A 12482-nucleotide genomic window follows, 5' to 3' on the forward strand; every position below is an offset into this window, starting at 1 on the left:
ATCCTAACGGGTCTTTAATTAAGCTTAGACTTAGACCGGTTAGTTTTCAAAAGGAATACACGGTTCAAACGCATGATGAAGCGAAGACCGGTTTAGAATGTGGTTTTGACCCAACAAGCTTGAATACTTGCTTAATATGGGTAACTTAATCACATTCTGAATATTGAGACAAAACGATTTGGTTTGACCCGTTTCGGCTTATATATGCAAACTAGTCACATAGGCCGATCCGAATGCGAAACATGCGTAACGGGTAACCATAAGAGTCATGAACATGTTCCATAAGTTAATATGCCTCTGATATGTTGTGATATCAGTAGGATATCTTCCATTATGCCCAAAACGAGTTTAAAACCCATTTATGCCCCTTAGGGGTATTTTGGTCATTTTTAAGGTTATAAAAGAGGTTAAATAGTAATCTGAGTTTCGGGTCTGATTATATCAGTAAAAATACTTAATTTACTAAGTTACATCAGTAGGGTATAACTTATGTGTGAAATTTATCACTTATAACCAACTATGCATCTTAAGGGCATTTTGGTAATTTCACATAGGCTTAAAAGGTCAAAACTGGGATTCTGAGCTTAAGACTTTTGCTTACTGCTAAAGTATGAAAATTTACTTAAAACATCAGTAGGTATCAAGTCTTATAGATTTAAAATGGTTTCAATATATACTATGCGTTAAAAACGCTTAAATAGGTGATTTTGAGCTATTTTCGGGTTCTAAAAGGGAAGCTGATATTTTTATTATTCTAGAAGGCTCAAAATACTTTATTTATCATATTAGATCCGTATAAAAAGGTTTGGGGTCAAAAGGTTTTGTAAAACTCATTTTATAGCCTAAAAGGGCAAAACCGGCAATTACCGAATCAAGCTTAGAACTCTAGGTTATGATCAGCCTAAAAATAAATAAAAATCTTCGATAATCCCAAAATATTATATTACATCAGTGGGTAATAAGTTTGGTATAAAAAATTGGGTTTAGATAGGCTATATGCTAATCATACGGTTAATTTACCCAAAAGCTTCTTAATTACGCTAATGAGCATATCTCCTAATCTAGACCTCAAACTGATGTGAAACTTTATGGACATGCTTATAGATCAGTAATAAAGGTTTTAGTCCTTTCACATCTTCAAAAATATTGTTTTAACATTAAAGGGCATTATGGTCACATTTAGGCATTATGGAAACATGCGATGGTCTTTAATTCCAAAGAACCAAGTAGTATAACTTTGGGGGGTTATACTATCATATAACATGATCACAAAGGACCCTAAGGCATAATAAACTCAAGCTAATTCGGGTCAGAACTGAAAGTCAAAGCAAAGGTCAAACCTTGCGACTTTCGGTTGCGAACCGAGCCTATACTTAGAATTGTCGGGTTGAATCATGTTTAGACATGATCAACTAATATTTACCAAGTCATTAAAGTGACAAAAATGATTTTATGACTTTCATATTATTAGTTGTGAATTTTATTTAAAACAAACCCGATTGACTTTAATTTGACCCGACAATTAAACTAAGTAAACGTGGTAATTAGGAGATGCCCTTTAGAGGGTTAAACACCTACCTATTTACGATCACGTAGCCATGTTCAACGCGAACCATGGCTCAACCGATTAAAAGTCAAAGTGTTATTCGATAACGCTTGAATTTTCGGTTTAAATGCTAAACAAATAACCAGGCATGAAAGGAATCACTTACATAAGTCCAAAGGACTTGGATGAGGTTCTCAAGAAGCTCAAGACCCTCTAAAATTGCAGAGAAATCAGAGAGCAATTCAGAAATGAGAAGAGGTGCAAGTGAAACCCAAAACAAGGGGGTATTTATAGGATTTTGAGAGCCGTTAGGATCGTTCATCGATAATCGTGCTTCAATCTCAGCCCTACACTTCATACCCATGGTTTACAAAACAATGGGCAGCCCCTAGATTCGATTATGAGAGTGTGAGAGCAAAACCAAAGCTGGTTTTTAAAATTTTGGAACTGGGAAAGCTATACGGACCGTAAGGTCCCTCATACGGTCCGTAAGGACCTGACCTGCACATGGGGTCTTTCAACTATTGACAGTTTTGGCCCCTGCACTTCCAAAAGTCATTTCCGACACTTCTAAGGCCCGATAAACCATTTTTGACGTTCTACAATGATTCCTAAGCATAGGGAACATGAAAAATGCTCAAAAATATGCCGGATGTTGGTTCGTTTGGTCGTACGGTCCCGTTGTTCGGCTAATTACGACGAAACACGGACGGACGCTAAAAACGATCCAAATTACGCGACGAATGGAATTTTATCAAGCCAAACACTAAAATAAAATATTTTAGTGCTTACATAAATTTTTGGGTGTCCGGGGATATTCATAATGCAAGATATGCGCGAAAATGCAAACTTGTGCATTTTTTGACACTTTTAGTCCTTGCATGACATAAAAGTTTATTTTTGCGCACCAAACACCTCTAAGCCTATATCTAAGCTATATTAAGGTTAAATTGAGTATTCTAAACTCATGGTCATATTCCGGAAGGTCCGAACCTTACGAATTGACATACTTTTGCGGTTTGACGCTTTTAACCCCTCGCATACGAATATTGTCATAACTTTCTCATATTTCATCGAAACCTTGTGAAATTTTTATCACACATTCTTGTGAGTATAATTAACCATTACAAAGCTTTGGGTTTGCTAAAAGATCACTCAGAGGTATACTTTAAACATGTTGACACATTTAGCCCCTGTAGTTTGTAATTCCTCACTTTCTTTCACAATTAGCTTCGTATGATCCATGATTTATTCGTTTAAGGGTATAAACATCATGTAGGGTTATTGAAAGATATATTTACTCATTGTTGACATTTTGAATCCTTTTACGCACATAGATTTCTTGTTTGTCAACTTTAGTCCCTCAAAATCAATCCTTTACACGTTTTAAGTCCATGACACGTGTCAATACATTATTGGACATGAATTTTCGAGGTGTTACACGTACCGTTAACGACATCATTGTCGTTGCGCACTTGATTTGCGTTCAGGTTGAAGGCGCGTCCACGAGGAGGTTGTTGCTGCTCTTGATTCCATAACGGACATTGAGGGCGAAGATGATTAGCATCCCCACATTTGAAACAAGCTCTAGCGGGTCTTGCGTTTTGAGGAGCAGGTATGGCTTGCTGAGCTGGTGGTGCTTGTTGTTGCTGATTGCGACAAAAATTGATAGTATGACCATAACGGTTGTAATTGTCACAACGACGGCACCTAGCATTGACGGGATGATGGTAGTTTCAAGTAGCACACTTGGGGTGAATCCCAGTGTACGACTTTTGGGTGTTATCAGGAGCAACAAGGTTCGGGTTAACAGGCGGCACAATCGCGTTACAAACGGGGTTGGATTGCTTTCGCTTCTTTCCCCTATTGTTATTCGATTGTTGGGTGATTTGATGGGCTGGCTTCGAAGGAACGGGGTTTGCGGCTTGCTTATCACGAACACAGTTGTTGTTCAAGGACGCGGCCAAACGGTAAATGTCTTCGATGCTATCGAGTTTGGCTGCCTCGATCGTATCACGCATGCTAGGGGGTAGACCATTGATATACTTGCTTTTCTTGCGATCGGGGGTCGAGACAAGGTGAGGGACAATGAAACAGAGTTGTTTGAAACGGGTGGTGTAGGCTAGGTTGTCATCACTAATCTGCTTTAATACCCAAAATTCTTCCTCCAACTTTCGTTGCTCATGCGGAGGACAAAACTCATCCATCATCAGGGCCTTAGTCTCTTCCCATGTCAAAGCATATGCCAGCTCGTTCGAATGGATGTTTCTTTCATTCATTCACCACTCGAGAGCTCGGGCTTGGAATACCCCAGTCGCGCTGCGCGTCTTGAGCTCATCGGGGCACTCGCTATTGATGAATGTGACCTCTATGCTGTCAAACCACTCGAGCATGGCGGTCACCCCATCATTGCCAGTGAATGGCTTTGGATTGCACAATGAAAAGTGTTGGAAGTTGAACGAGACAGGCTTGCGTGCTTCAACCTTAGAGTCGACGGAAGAGTGAGGAGTTTCAGAGGCTCGAATCTCGGAAATGACCTTTGGGACGACGTGAGCAAATTGATCGGCCATGAAAGCCATCATCTTCTTTGTGGAGCGAGACTTTGACTTCTTAGACGCGTTGGAGTGACGAGAAGACATCTAAGATTCAAAAGAACGAATAGGTGAGACTTGGTCATAATGTTTGTTTAAGAAAACGAAATTGATCACATAGCATAAAGGTTCACATAGCATAAAAGGTTCAACTTGATTTACATAGCATAAAAGTTTAAACGTTTCATATAGCATAGTCATGAATTCCACATAGCATAACATGAATAAACGAAAGCATTGTAAATTTAGTTTGTTGACGAGGGATTATTATTGTTTGTGATTGCGATAACGTGCGAAATGATTAAAACGACATTTGGAAATGAATGAACGTTCAAGTATAAAAATCACATATAAATTGAGATACATAAAAGAGAGGCTCAATAAAACATTGAATTGTTTCGGGTAGAGAAACGTCGACTATTCCAAAGTGGGTCGAAAGTTCTTTCGAATTAGAGATATTGTGCTTTGGCCTATAAGTAAGATACTCTCGTCGAGAAGCGATTAACGGTATCTTACCCTTCCGGTTACTACACATCTCTAAATGATTGAAACATTCGGGACTTTGGCGAGAATAAAAATCGAGGAATGGGACTTAATCGACGAGATGCGGGTTTCACCCCTAACTTGACGATTTCGTACCCTAAATGTGGTTGGTACTTGTCGATCAAAATAAAATTTTGACACCTTGACGAGGGTCCACAAGAGTTGAAATGGAAATTACCATTAAGTTGTGGATGTCACTCCTAGCTTAATGGTGAAATTTCGTGCAAAAATAGATTAAAGGTAGAATGAGAGTCGTTTACCAAATTGTGGGTTTCACGCCTATTTTGGTAAATTCTTCTCGTTGGTGTTACAAGAGCATAAAAATAGCATAAGTGTATTCGTGTTAGCCTTAGGAAAGGCACATAAATTTAATCAACAAGAAGTATAGCTAGGAAGCATGCATGATAGAGTACAAAAGTTTTAAACAACAAATAAGAGGCAAAATTCCTTGAACTATAGATTAGGGCAAAAGCATGGCAATTTTTCCTAATTCCCTATAGTTATGGCTCTGATACCAATCTGTCACACCCCAACCGATGGCGGAAACATCGGGATGAGACGAAGTGTGTATAGATTGCTAGAGACGTCATAACACTATGTGACAATATTTAATTAAATTCAAATTTCATTTCAAAACTAAATGTCATACAAAATTCAAAAGGAAATAACAACATTGTTTCAACAAATAACATAACAAACAAAAGATAGATAAATCTAGGTGTGTATCTAGTCCACCCTAAACTTGTTTCATCAATCATCCATACTTCATTAATCAACCGGCAACATGTATTAAAATAGAGTTTCAATGCAAAGGCAATGAGCGAGTATGCAAGTTTGTTTACATAGCATAATAGAATAAAAGACTCAAATCCAACATGAACATAATAAAATAGTTTCAGCCATGCTAGTTCACGCAGTCCAAGTGATAGCCCAAGTTTCCAATGCGTTAAAGTGCCTGTCCCAAAGTTTCACGGGAGGTTAACATGTCTCATCCTAACAATACCCCTCGACTACAAATGGGGGAGGTGCATTACCCCTATAGCGCTACTATTGTTAAGGCGGAACTACACACAGGGATTAAACGTTCACATAGCACAAAATAGTCTCAAGTATCACAAGTTTCATGTTTCATGTTTAAATGGATAGAGTATGTTTCACATAAGTTTCAAGTGTCAAGTGTTTTTGATATAGAATACATGTTGCACCCAAAAGTGATAAAATAAAAATGGGATCAAGTATACTCACGGTGGTTGCAAGCTTTCCCACTTGAAATCCCACGAGCGAGTTTGGTGGATGGATTAAGTTGGAGCACCTAGTCATTCTACACAAGGAAACGTAGGTGTGTGAGCTTGGCGTACAACGGAAGATTATAAATTTGGAGTTTAACATAACATAAAGTATGATATCAAAATAATCATCTTTAACTTACACTCTTATATGACACTACGTAACCACTAGGGTTATATTGTATTTCATGGGTAGTAAGCCCATTAGAATTATACTTGGAGTGTTAAGTCTTAGATGTCATTCTACTACCTTAACATATAAACACAAGTTTAAAATTAAAGGTTCGAATGTGTGTATATATATATTTAAGTTAAGTATTACATATTATTAAGTTCAATAATTCAAGTAGAAGGTAGAAGATTAAGATCTTCGTTTAGGCACCTCGAGTTATTCATGAATGTCATGTATGGGGTAGGAAGAACATGCTTCCATTTAGGGACCCCTTGAATGTTCACCACTTCACTTGATGTAAAGACAACCAAGGAGGGTCATGAACTAGGGTTAATACAAGTATGTAAATAATCTAAACTAAAAGAAATCATCAAATCATGTGAGGATTTTATGTTGGAACAACCCAAGTTGTTCCACAATCACTCATTCATCAAAGTCTAAGCTTGACATGACTTGTGGGTTAAATACCCTAACAAAACAGAAAGTTTATGAGGTTTAATCCTCTGATTTAAGTGTCTCAACCATGTTTTTAAGCTTAACCAACCATAAAAGGGGTTGTAAGCATTAGGACATTGGTGTGAGATGTGTTAGACATAAGTTGGATGAAGTTTAAACAAGTATGTAACAAAACAGAAAGTTTTTGGTCAATTTCAGAGCAATTCCAGGTCTGATTTCTCCAAGGAGAAGTCAAGGAATCAAACTCCATGATTAACCAAGCAAGTAGGAAGAAGAATCAAGTAATTTCGTTAAGAAATGAGCAAGTTATACCAAGTTTAGTGCAAGAGTATGAATCTGTCCGAAAATGCAGATTCTTGCTGGAACTTGAGAGTGTTTTTGAGAGATTTGAGTGTGTTGAAAGTGTCCAAGTGCTTGGAGGACCTTGGGTACTTATAGGGAAGTGATTAGGGTTGATTTGAGGGGTTAACTAGTGCTAAAACTCGGTTTAAACCAAGGAATCCCGCCCAAAAACGAAGCTGGTCGCGACTGTCCAACTTTCTGCAGACCTGGGGGTCTAGGCGGCCCGCCTGAGGTATCAGGCTAAGTCCACGCGGGCCGCGAGCCCTTTGTGGTTCCGGATAAGTTTCATTTTTTTACAATTTGGCCCCTGAAGTTGTGTGTTTGATGCGTTTAAGGTATTTTAACCATATTTGCCATAAAGGCATAGTTTAAGATGTGATTAAGTATGAGGAGTATAACCCAAGTATAATCAAGCGTATAAGTATCAAATCAAGTGTCGTTCTCGTTCAAAATACGTTCCATGCATAAGTTTAGATTAATTATAAGTTTCGCACATAGTTTCCAAGAATAACGATTAAACATCGATTGATTCACGAAGTCGAACATACGAGCATACATAGAATGTGTATAACATAAATGTAACAAAATACAAGCTTCATTAATGATCCAAGTCTCGGTTTGACAATGATTACAAAGAAGGGAACGATTACAAGAATACAAAGTTTCCAAAAATAGAAATACGAACAAAACTTTCTATAAATGGAAAGTACAAAAGAGCCAGGCGTTACATGCTATTCAAGCAAATCAATCGAAAATCGAATCGAAACTCGAAAAGCAATCGAACTCAATTGAAACCGACATCGAAATGTGACTTATAGAAGATTGTATGTTAGATATAGTGGTTGGGATTAAAAGTAATTTGACTAGGAACTCTATCGTATCCGTATCATCGAAATCGAAATCGAAACGTCGAAAATCGTCGCAAAATACTCGAAGTGCGTGGCGGATCGAACAGGAAGCATCCTGATCGAACAGGCCAGCCGATCGGCTAGTACCTTGCCAGCCGATCAAGCAGCCCACTCGATCGGAGCTCCCAGCCGATCGGCTGCCACTTTCCTCTTTTGGAAGCCTATAAATAGGGTTGTCATTGTCATACTTTCCATTTTTGGAAAGCTCTGACCGAACCAGCTCTCTTCTTCACCTTTTCTCAGATTTCTCTCAATCCCGGTAAGTTTTCACTCTAATTCTTGTACGTTTTTGATCATTACTTGATTCTACACCTTTCTGTCTTTCAAAACTTGAATTCTAACCGTGAAATCACCAAGATCTAAGTGTTCTTGGGTGATGTCATCATGATATTCTTGAAGAACTTCAAACTTTGACATCATTCAACCATGGATAGCTTAGATCTAACCGATTTCCACATAAACAAGTTAAGATCCATCATAGATCCAAACATTTTCATGATGTGAAGGATTGAAAGAAGGATTTCCAACTTTCTTTCAACTCTTTTACACTCAATACTTTCAAACCGATAGAAACGGAGCTTGCACCGGCTAACTAATCATTCAAATAGTTAAAAGGTTCAAGACTCAGATTCTATGAACAAGGTTCACCGATTTCGGGTTAAACTCTAAAACCGACATTCCGAACCGTTCACCGGCCGGACTTGGGTGATTCCTGTTCGAGCCAAGGAAACAAGTAGGAATGGAGGTTATCATAGTTCAACACGTTGTCAAGTTACCTTGAAAGAATGACAAATAAACAAACAGCCAAGTGTTAGACGAAAGGCCGACCAGGTCAGAAATGCTGGCCGAACGGCTAGGCTGTTCGAACAGCCCAGCCGATCGGACACACCAGCCGATCGACCGGGCCAGCCGATCGGCTAGCACGTGGCGTCCCACCCTTCCAAACTTTTGAAGTATAGTGTTGACGAAGTAATGTTCGATCGAATGGATCACTCGATTGGTAAACATTACTGTTCAGATCATGAGATACTATGCTTCAACACTTAATCGTTTTCACAACTCGTTCGTAGTAGGGAATGTCAGCCGATCGAACAGACCGTTCGATCAAGTGACATTCAGTTGAGGACAAATTCTGAAGTTCTAGCCGATCGAGTGAGCTAGCCGATCGAGCGAACCGCTCGATCGACCGACTTGAAAGGTAGGAACACTTCAGTGTTCTCAAATGCTACAACGAAAACTTCAAAAGTTCAAATCCTCAAACACAAACACACCAGAGGAAGAAACAATCCACTCGAATGGTCTAGCCGATCGAGCCTACCGGCCGATCGAACGGGACTGTCCGATCAGATATAGCAGCCGATCGAACGGGCCGTCCGATCGAACCTGCCGCTCGATCGACCAGCCCATTCGATCCATCCATACTTGTTACTTTTCCACTTTACTTATCGTTATGCTATCGAACTATTCAGGCTAATCTTACTCTCAGCGCTCCCTTCAATCCACGATCAATCACTATGAGTATACTCGATCCCTTTTTGCTTTTAGCACTTTTGGGTGTTACATACGTTACCTATCAAATCAAAATCAAACACAAACTATTTGAACGCTAACCAAATTGCATGTGCTACTTGACTAAATGAATGCTGTTTATTATGTTTACACGTGGAGTGCTATCTACCTGCCTTAGCAACATAGTACTATAGTTTGGACTCAGCACCCGTTCACACGGGGGTTGTTAAGGACAGTTACTTGCATGGATTACGGTGGTAATCATGTATTGCGAACCGTCTCGGACGGTCAACCCGCAGTCGTTGGTATCGATGGTCCCATGTCGATAATTAACATGCATCGTTTTCCTCTGTGTACGTGCCTGGATATGCGTAAACTATTCGAATTCTATATGCTCTTATTAAACTTGTGTGCTCACCTTTACATTTTATGTATTGATATTATTTTAACGTATGTGACAGGTAAATAGGATGCTTATCTGCTAGGAAAGCGAGGCTTGAATAAGTTTCTAGAAGCCCCCAACAAATAGTTGTCTGCCAAGAACAAGCGTCTAAGGCATAGTTGTCTGTAGATCTTGTCCTCTGGCATTACAGCCAGAAAGTCAACAGAATAGGGGTCTAGAAGCAGATAAACAATTGCTGTAATAATATTTGAATCTGAGTTGTCGGAACGGAATTTATTTGCCTAGTTGCTTTCTATGATAACTTGTTTATTTATTTGGGATACGGTATGGGACGTATCATTTAACTGAATTTGTAATAATAGTTGTTGTGGAAACTTCTGGACAATCTGTTTCGCTCAGTGCCACGCCCCGATGATTCCGCCATCGGTTGGGGTGTGACAGATTGGTATCAGAGCCATAACTATAGGGAATTAGGCAGACACGACCTAGTCCGGGTCCCTGTCTTATAGACCTAGACTATAGTTAGGAACCATCAGACCCAGTTTATGTGCCTTATTCTGTAATCATTCACTATCACTACACTCAAATTTTCAACTGACGTCAGGCGATTCAGTCAGGAATAGGTGTGAAAACCGCGAACTCCCGACTAAATTTCCTGACTATTGAGGATTTACTCCTTCATCTCAATATTTTCGCCAACAAACGAGGAGAATTATACCAAATCAGGTGTGAAACCCCCATTTTGATGAAAATTCTTCTCGATTTTACTAAAAACAAGGAAGAAATTGCTAAGCCAAGGGGTGAAACCCTCACCTTAGCAGTTTGTTTTGTATTTTGTTCATCTCACCAAGGCTCCGACGGACTCCAACGACCTGAACTCACAAGTATGACCTAGGGAACACGTGTGGAATGCCCAAGAATCGAGGCAGAGACACGACCTCTAGAGTCGAAAGTGATGACAAGTTTACTGTGAATAGTCGAGTTGCCTTGGGTAGTCGATGTCTAGTAGCCGCAGACAATCTACCTCTCGATTTCTATGTGTTTCGATTTTGAGAACCGCAGTCGCGTACTCTGATGACTTGTTGGTTTTATATGTTTTGTGTGCTTTCTCTGTTTTGTGTTTATATTTGTTTTCTCTGTTTTATTTTGAGGTAATATTCGATTTTACTACCACTACGATCAACACACACGACTCGCATTTGCTGATTCTATCTCAATTCGACACCCAGTTATCCCAAATCTAGACGGTATCATGCTATGTTATGCTATACGACTAAGTTAAACTATACTATACGATGCTATTCAACATACTATTCGTACGACACACGAACTTTGTAGGATAGGTTTCTGTTTTCTAACTGCTTCAGTGAATAAGTGCCTAGGTATTTGCGTGTTTCTGTGTTTTGTGCTCTAAGTACTTATGTGCTTCTGTGACCTACGTGTTCTATGTGCTTCTGTGCTTATGTGTATCTGTGGTTATGTGATTATGTGACTATGTGATACGTGATTCGACGTGATTCTAAGCTTTAGTAGTCTAGACGTGTGAGGTGAGATTCGATTTCGTTGTGTTGAGTCTCGTGACGATGTCTAATGCAGACCATGTCGTCGTCTGGATCCCGACACCGTTTGACTCGCCAAGAGAAGAGAGACCGACGTCTCGCTGCGATCATCTCCAAAACCGTGGCGAAAGCTGTGAGTGAGGTGTATGAAAACGCTATCAAATCGTCTAAAGAATCCCGAGCTGAAATCCCTAAGGAATCGAGCAAGGCTGCTTTGAGCTTCAAGCAGTTCAAAGCATGCAGACCAAAAGAGTTAACTGGCGAAGATGGCCCAACAGCCATGTTTCACTGGTTCGACTCAGTCGAAGTCACTCTGCGCCAGAGCGGATGTCCTAAACATCTCCGCACTCTCAATGCTACAGGCGTCTTCCAGTCCCGTGCTCTAGACTGGTGGACGGCCGAATGAAACAAGCGCGGAAATGATGCAGCTTACGGGCTATCATGGAAGGAGTTGAAGGCGATTATGATCGAAGAATTCTGCCCTCCTCATGAGCGCCAAAGGCTGGAGGACGAGTTCTGGGGAATCAAGCAGAAGGATGGAGACAACGCTGCTCTTACTGCTCGCTTCAAGCAGCTTAGCATCATCTGTCCTGATCAAGTCAAGACCTCAGATCAAGCCATCAAGAAGTATATCCGAGCCCTACCCGACTGTGTAGCGGACTTTGTTCACGCCGCCAAGCCAGCAACGATCGAAGAAACCTACCTACTCGCCGCTGAGATCAGTGATAAACGAGTAAAGGCTGGTTTCTGGGATAAGCCAACCAAGTCTCTGCATCAAGCCACTGCAACACCCACCGACTCACCTGCTCAATCCTCCAAGTCTTCGAGAAGGAAGAAGAAGAACAACAACAGCTCCAGCAACAAGAGCTGTGCTGCCGCAACCATTGCTACTCCACTACAAGCTGTACCAGCTCAACATCAGCAGCACCAGCGCTCAGCTCCAGTGATCAATGCACCGCCAGCAAAGCGTGCATACACAGGCCCTCACCCACTCTGCCCGACATGTTCGTATCATCATCCAGTGGGTCTAGCTTGTCGTTTTTGCGCTCACTGCAACCTCTATGGTCATTTCACTGCGAACTGCCGCTACGGTCCTCGTCAAGCCCCAGTTCAAGCTACTGCCAACCAAGCTCTACTCCCTGCCCCTCAAGGCCAACAAGCAGCTCA

This window comes from Helianthus annuus, chromosome 6 (assembly GCF_002127325.2).
Source record: "Helianthus annuus cultivar XRQ/B chromosome 6, HanXRQr2.0-SUNRISE, whole genome shotgun sequence".
In the NCBI taxonomy this organism is placed as follows: domain Eukaryota; kingdom Viridiplantae; phylum Streptophyta; class Magnoliopsida; order Asterales; family Asteraceae; genus Helianthus; species Helianthus annuus.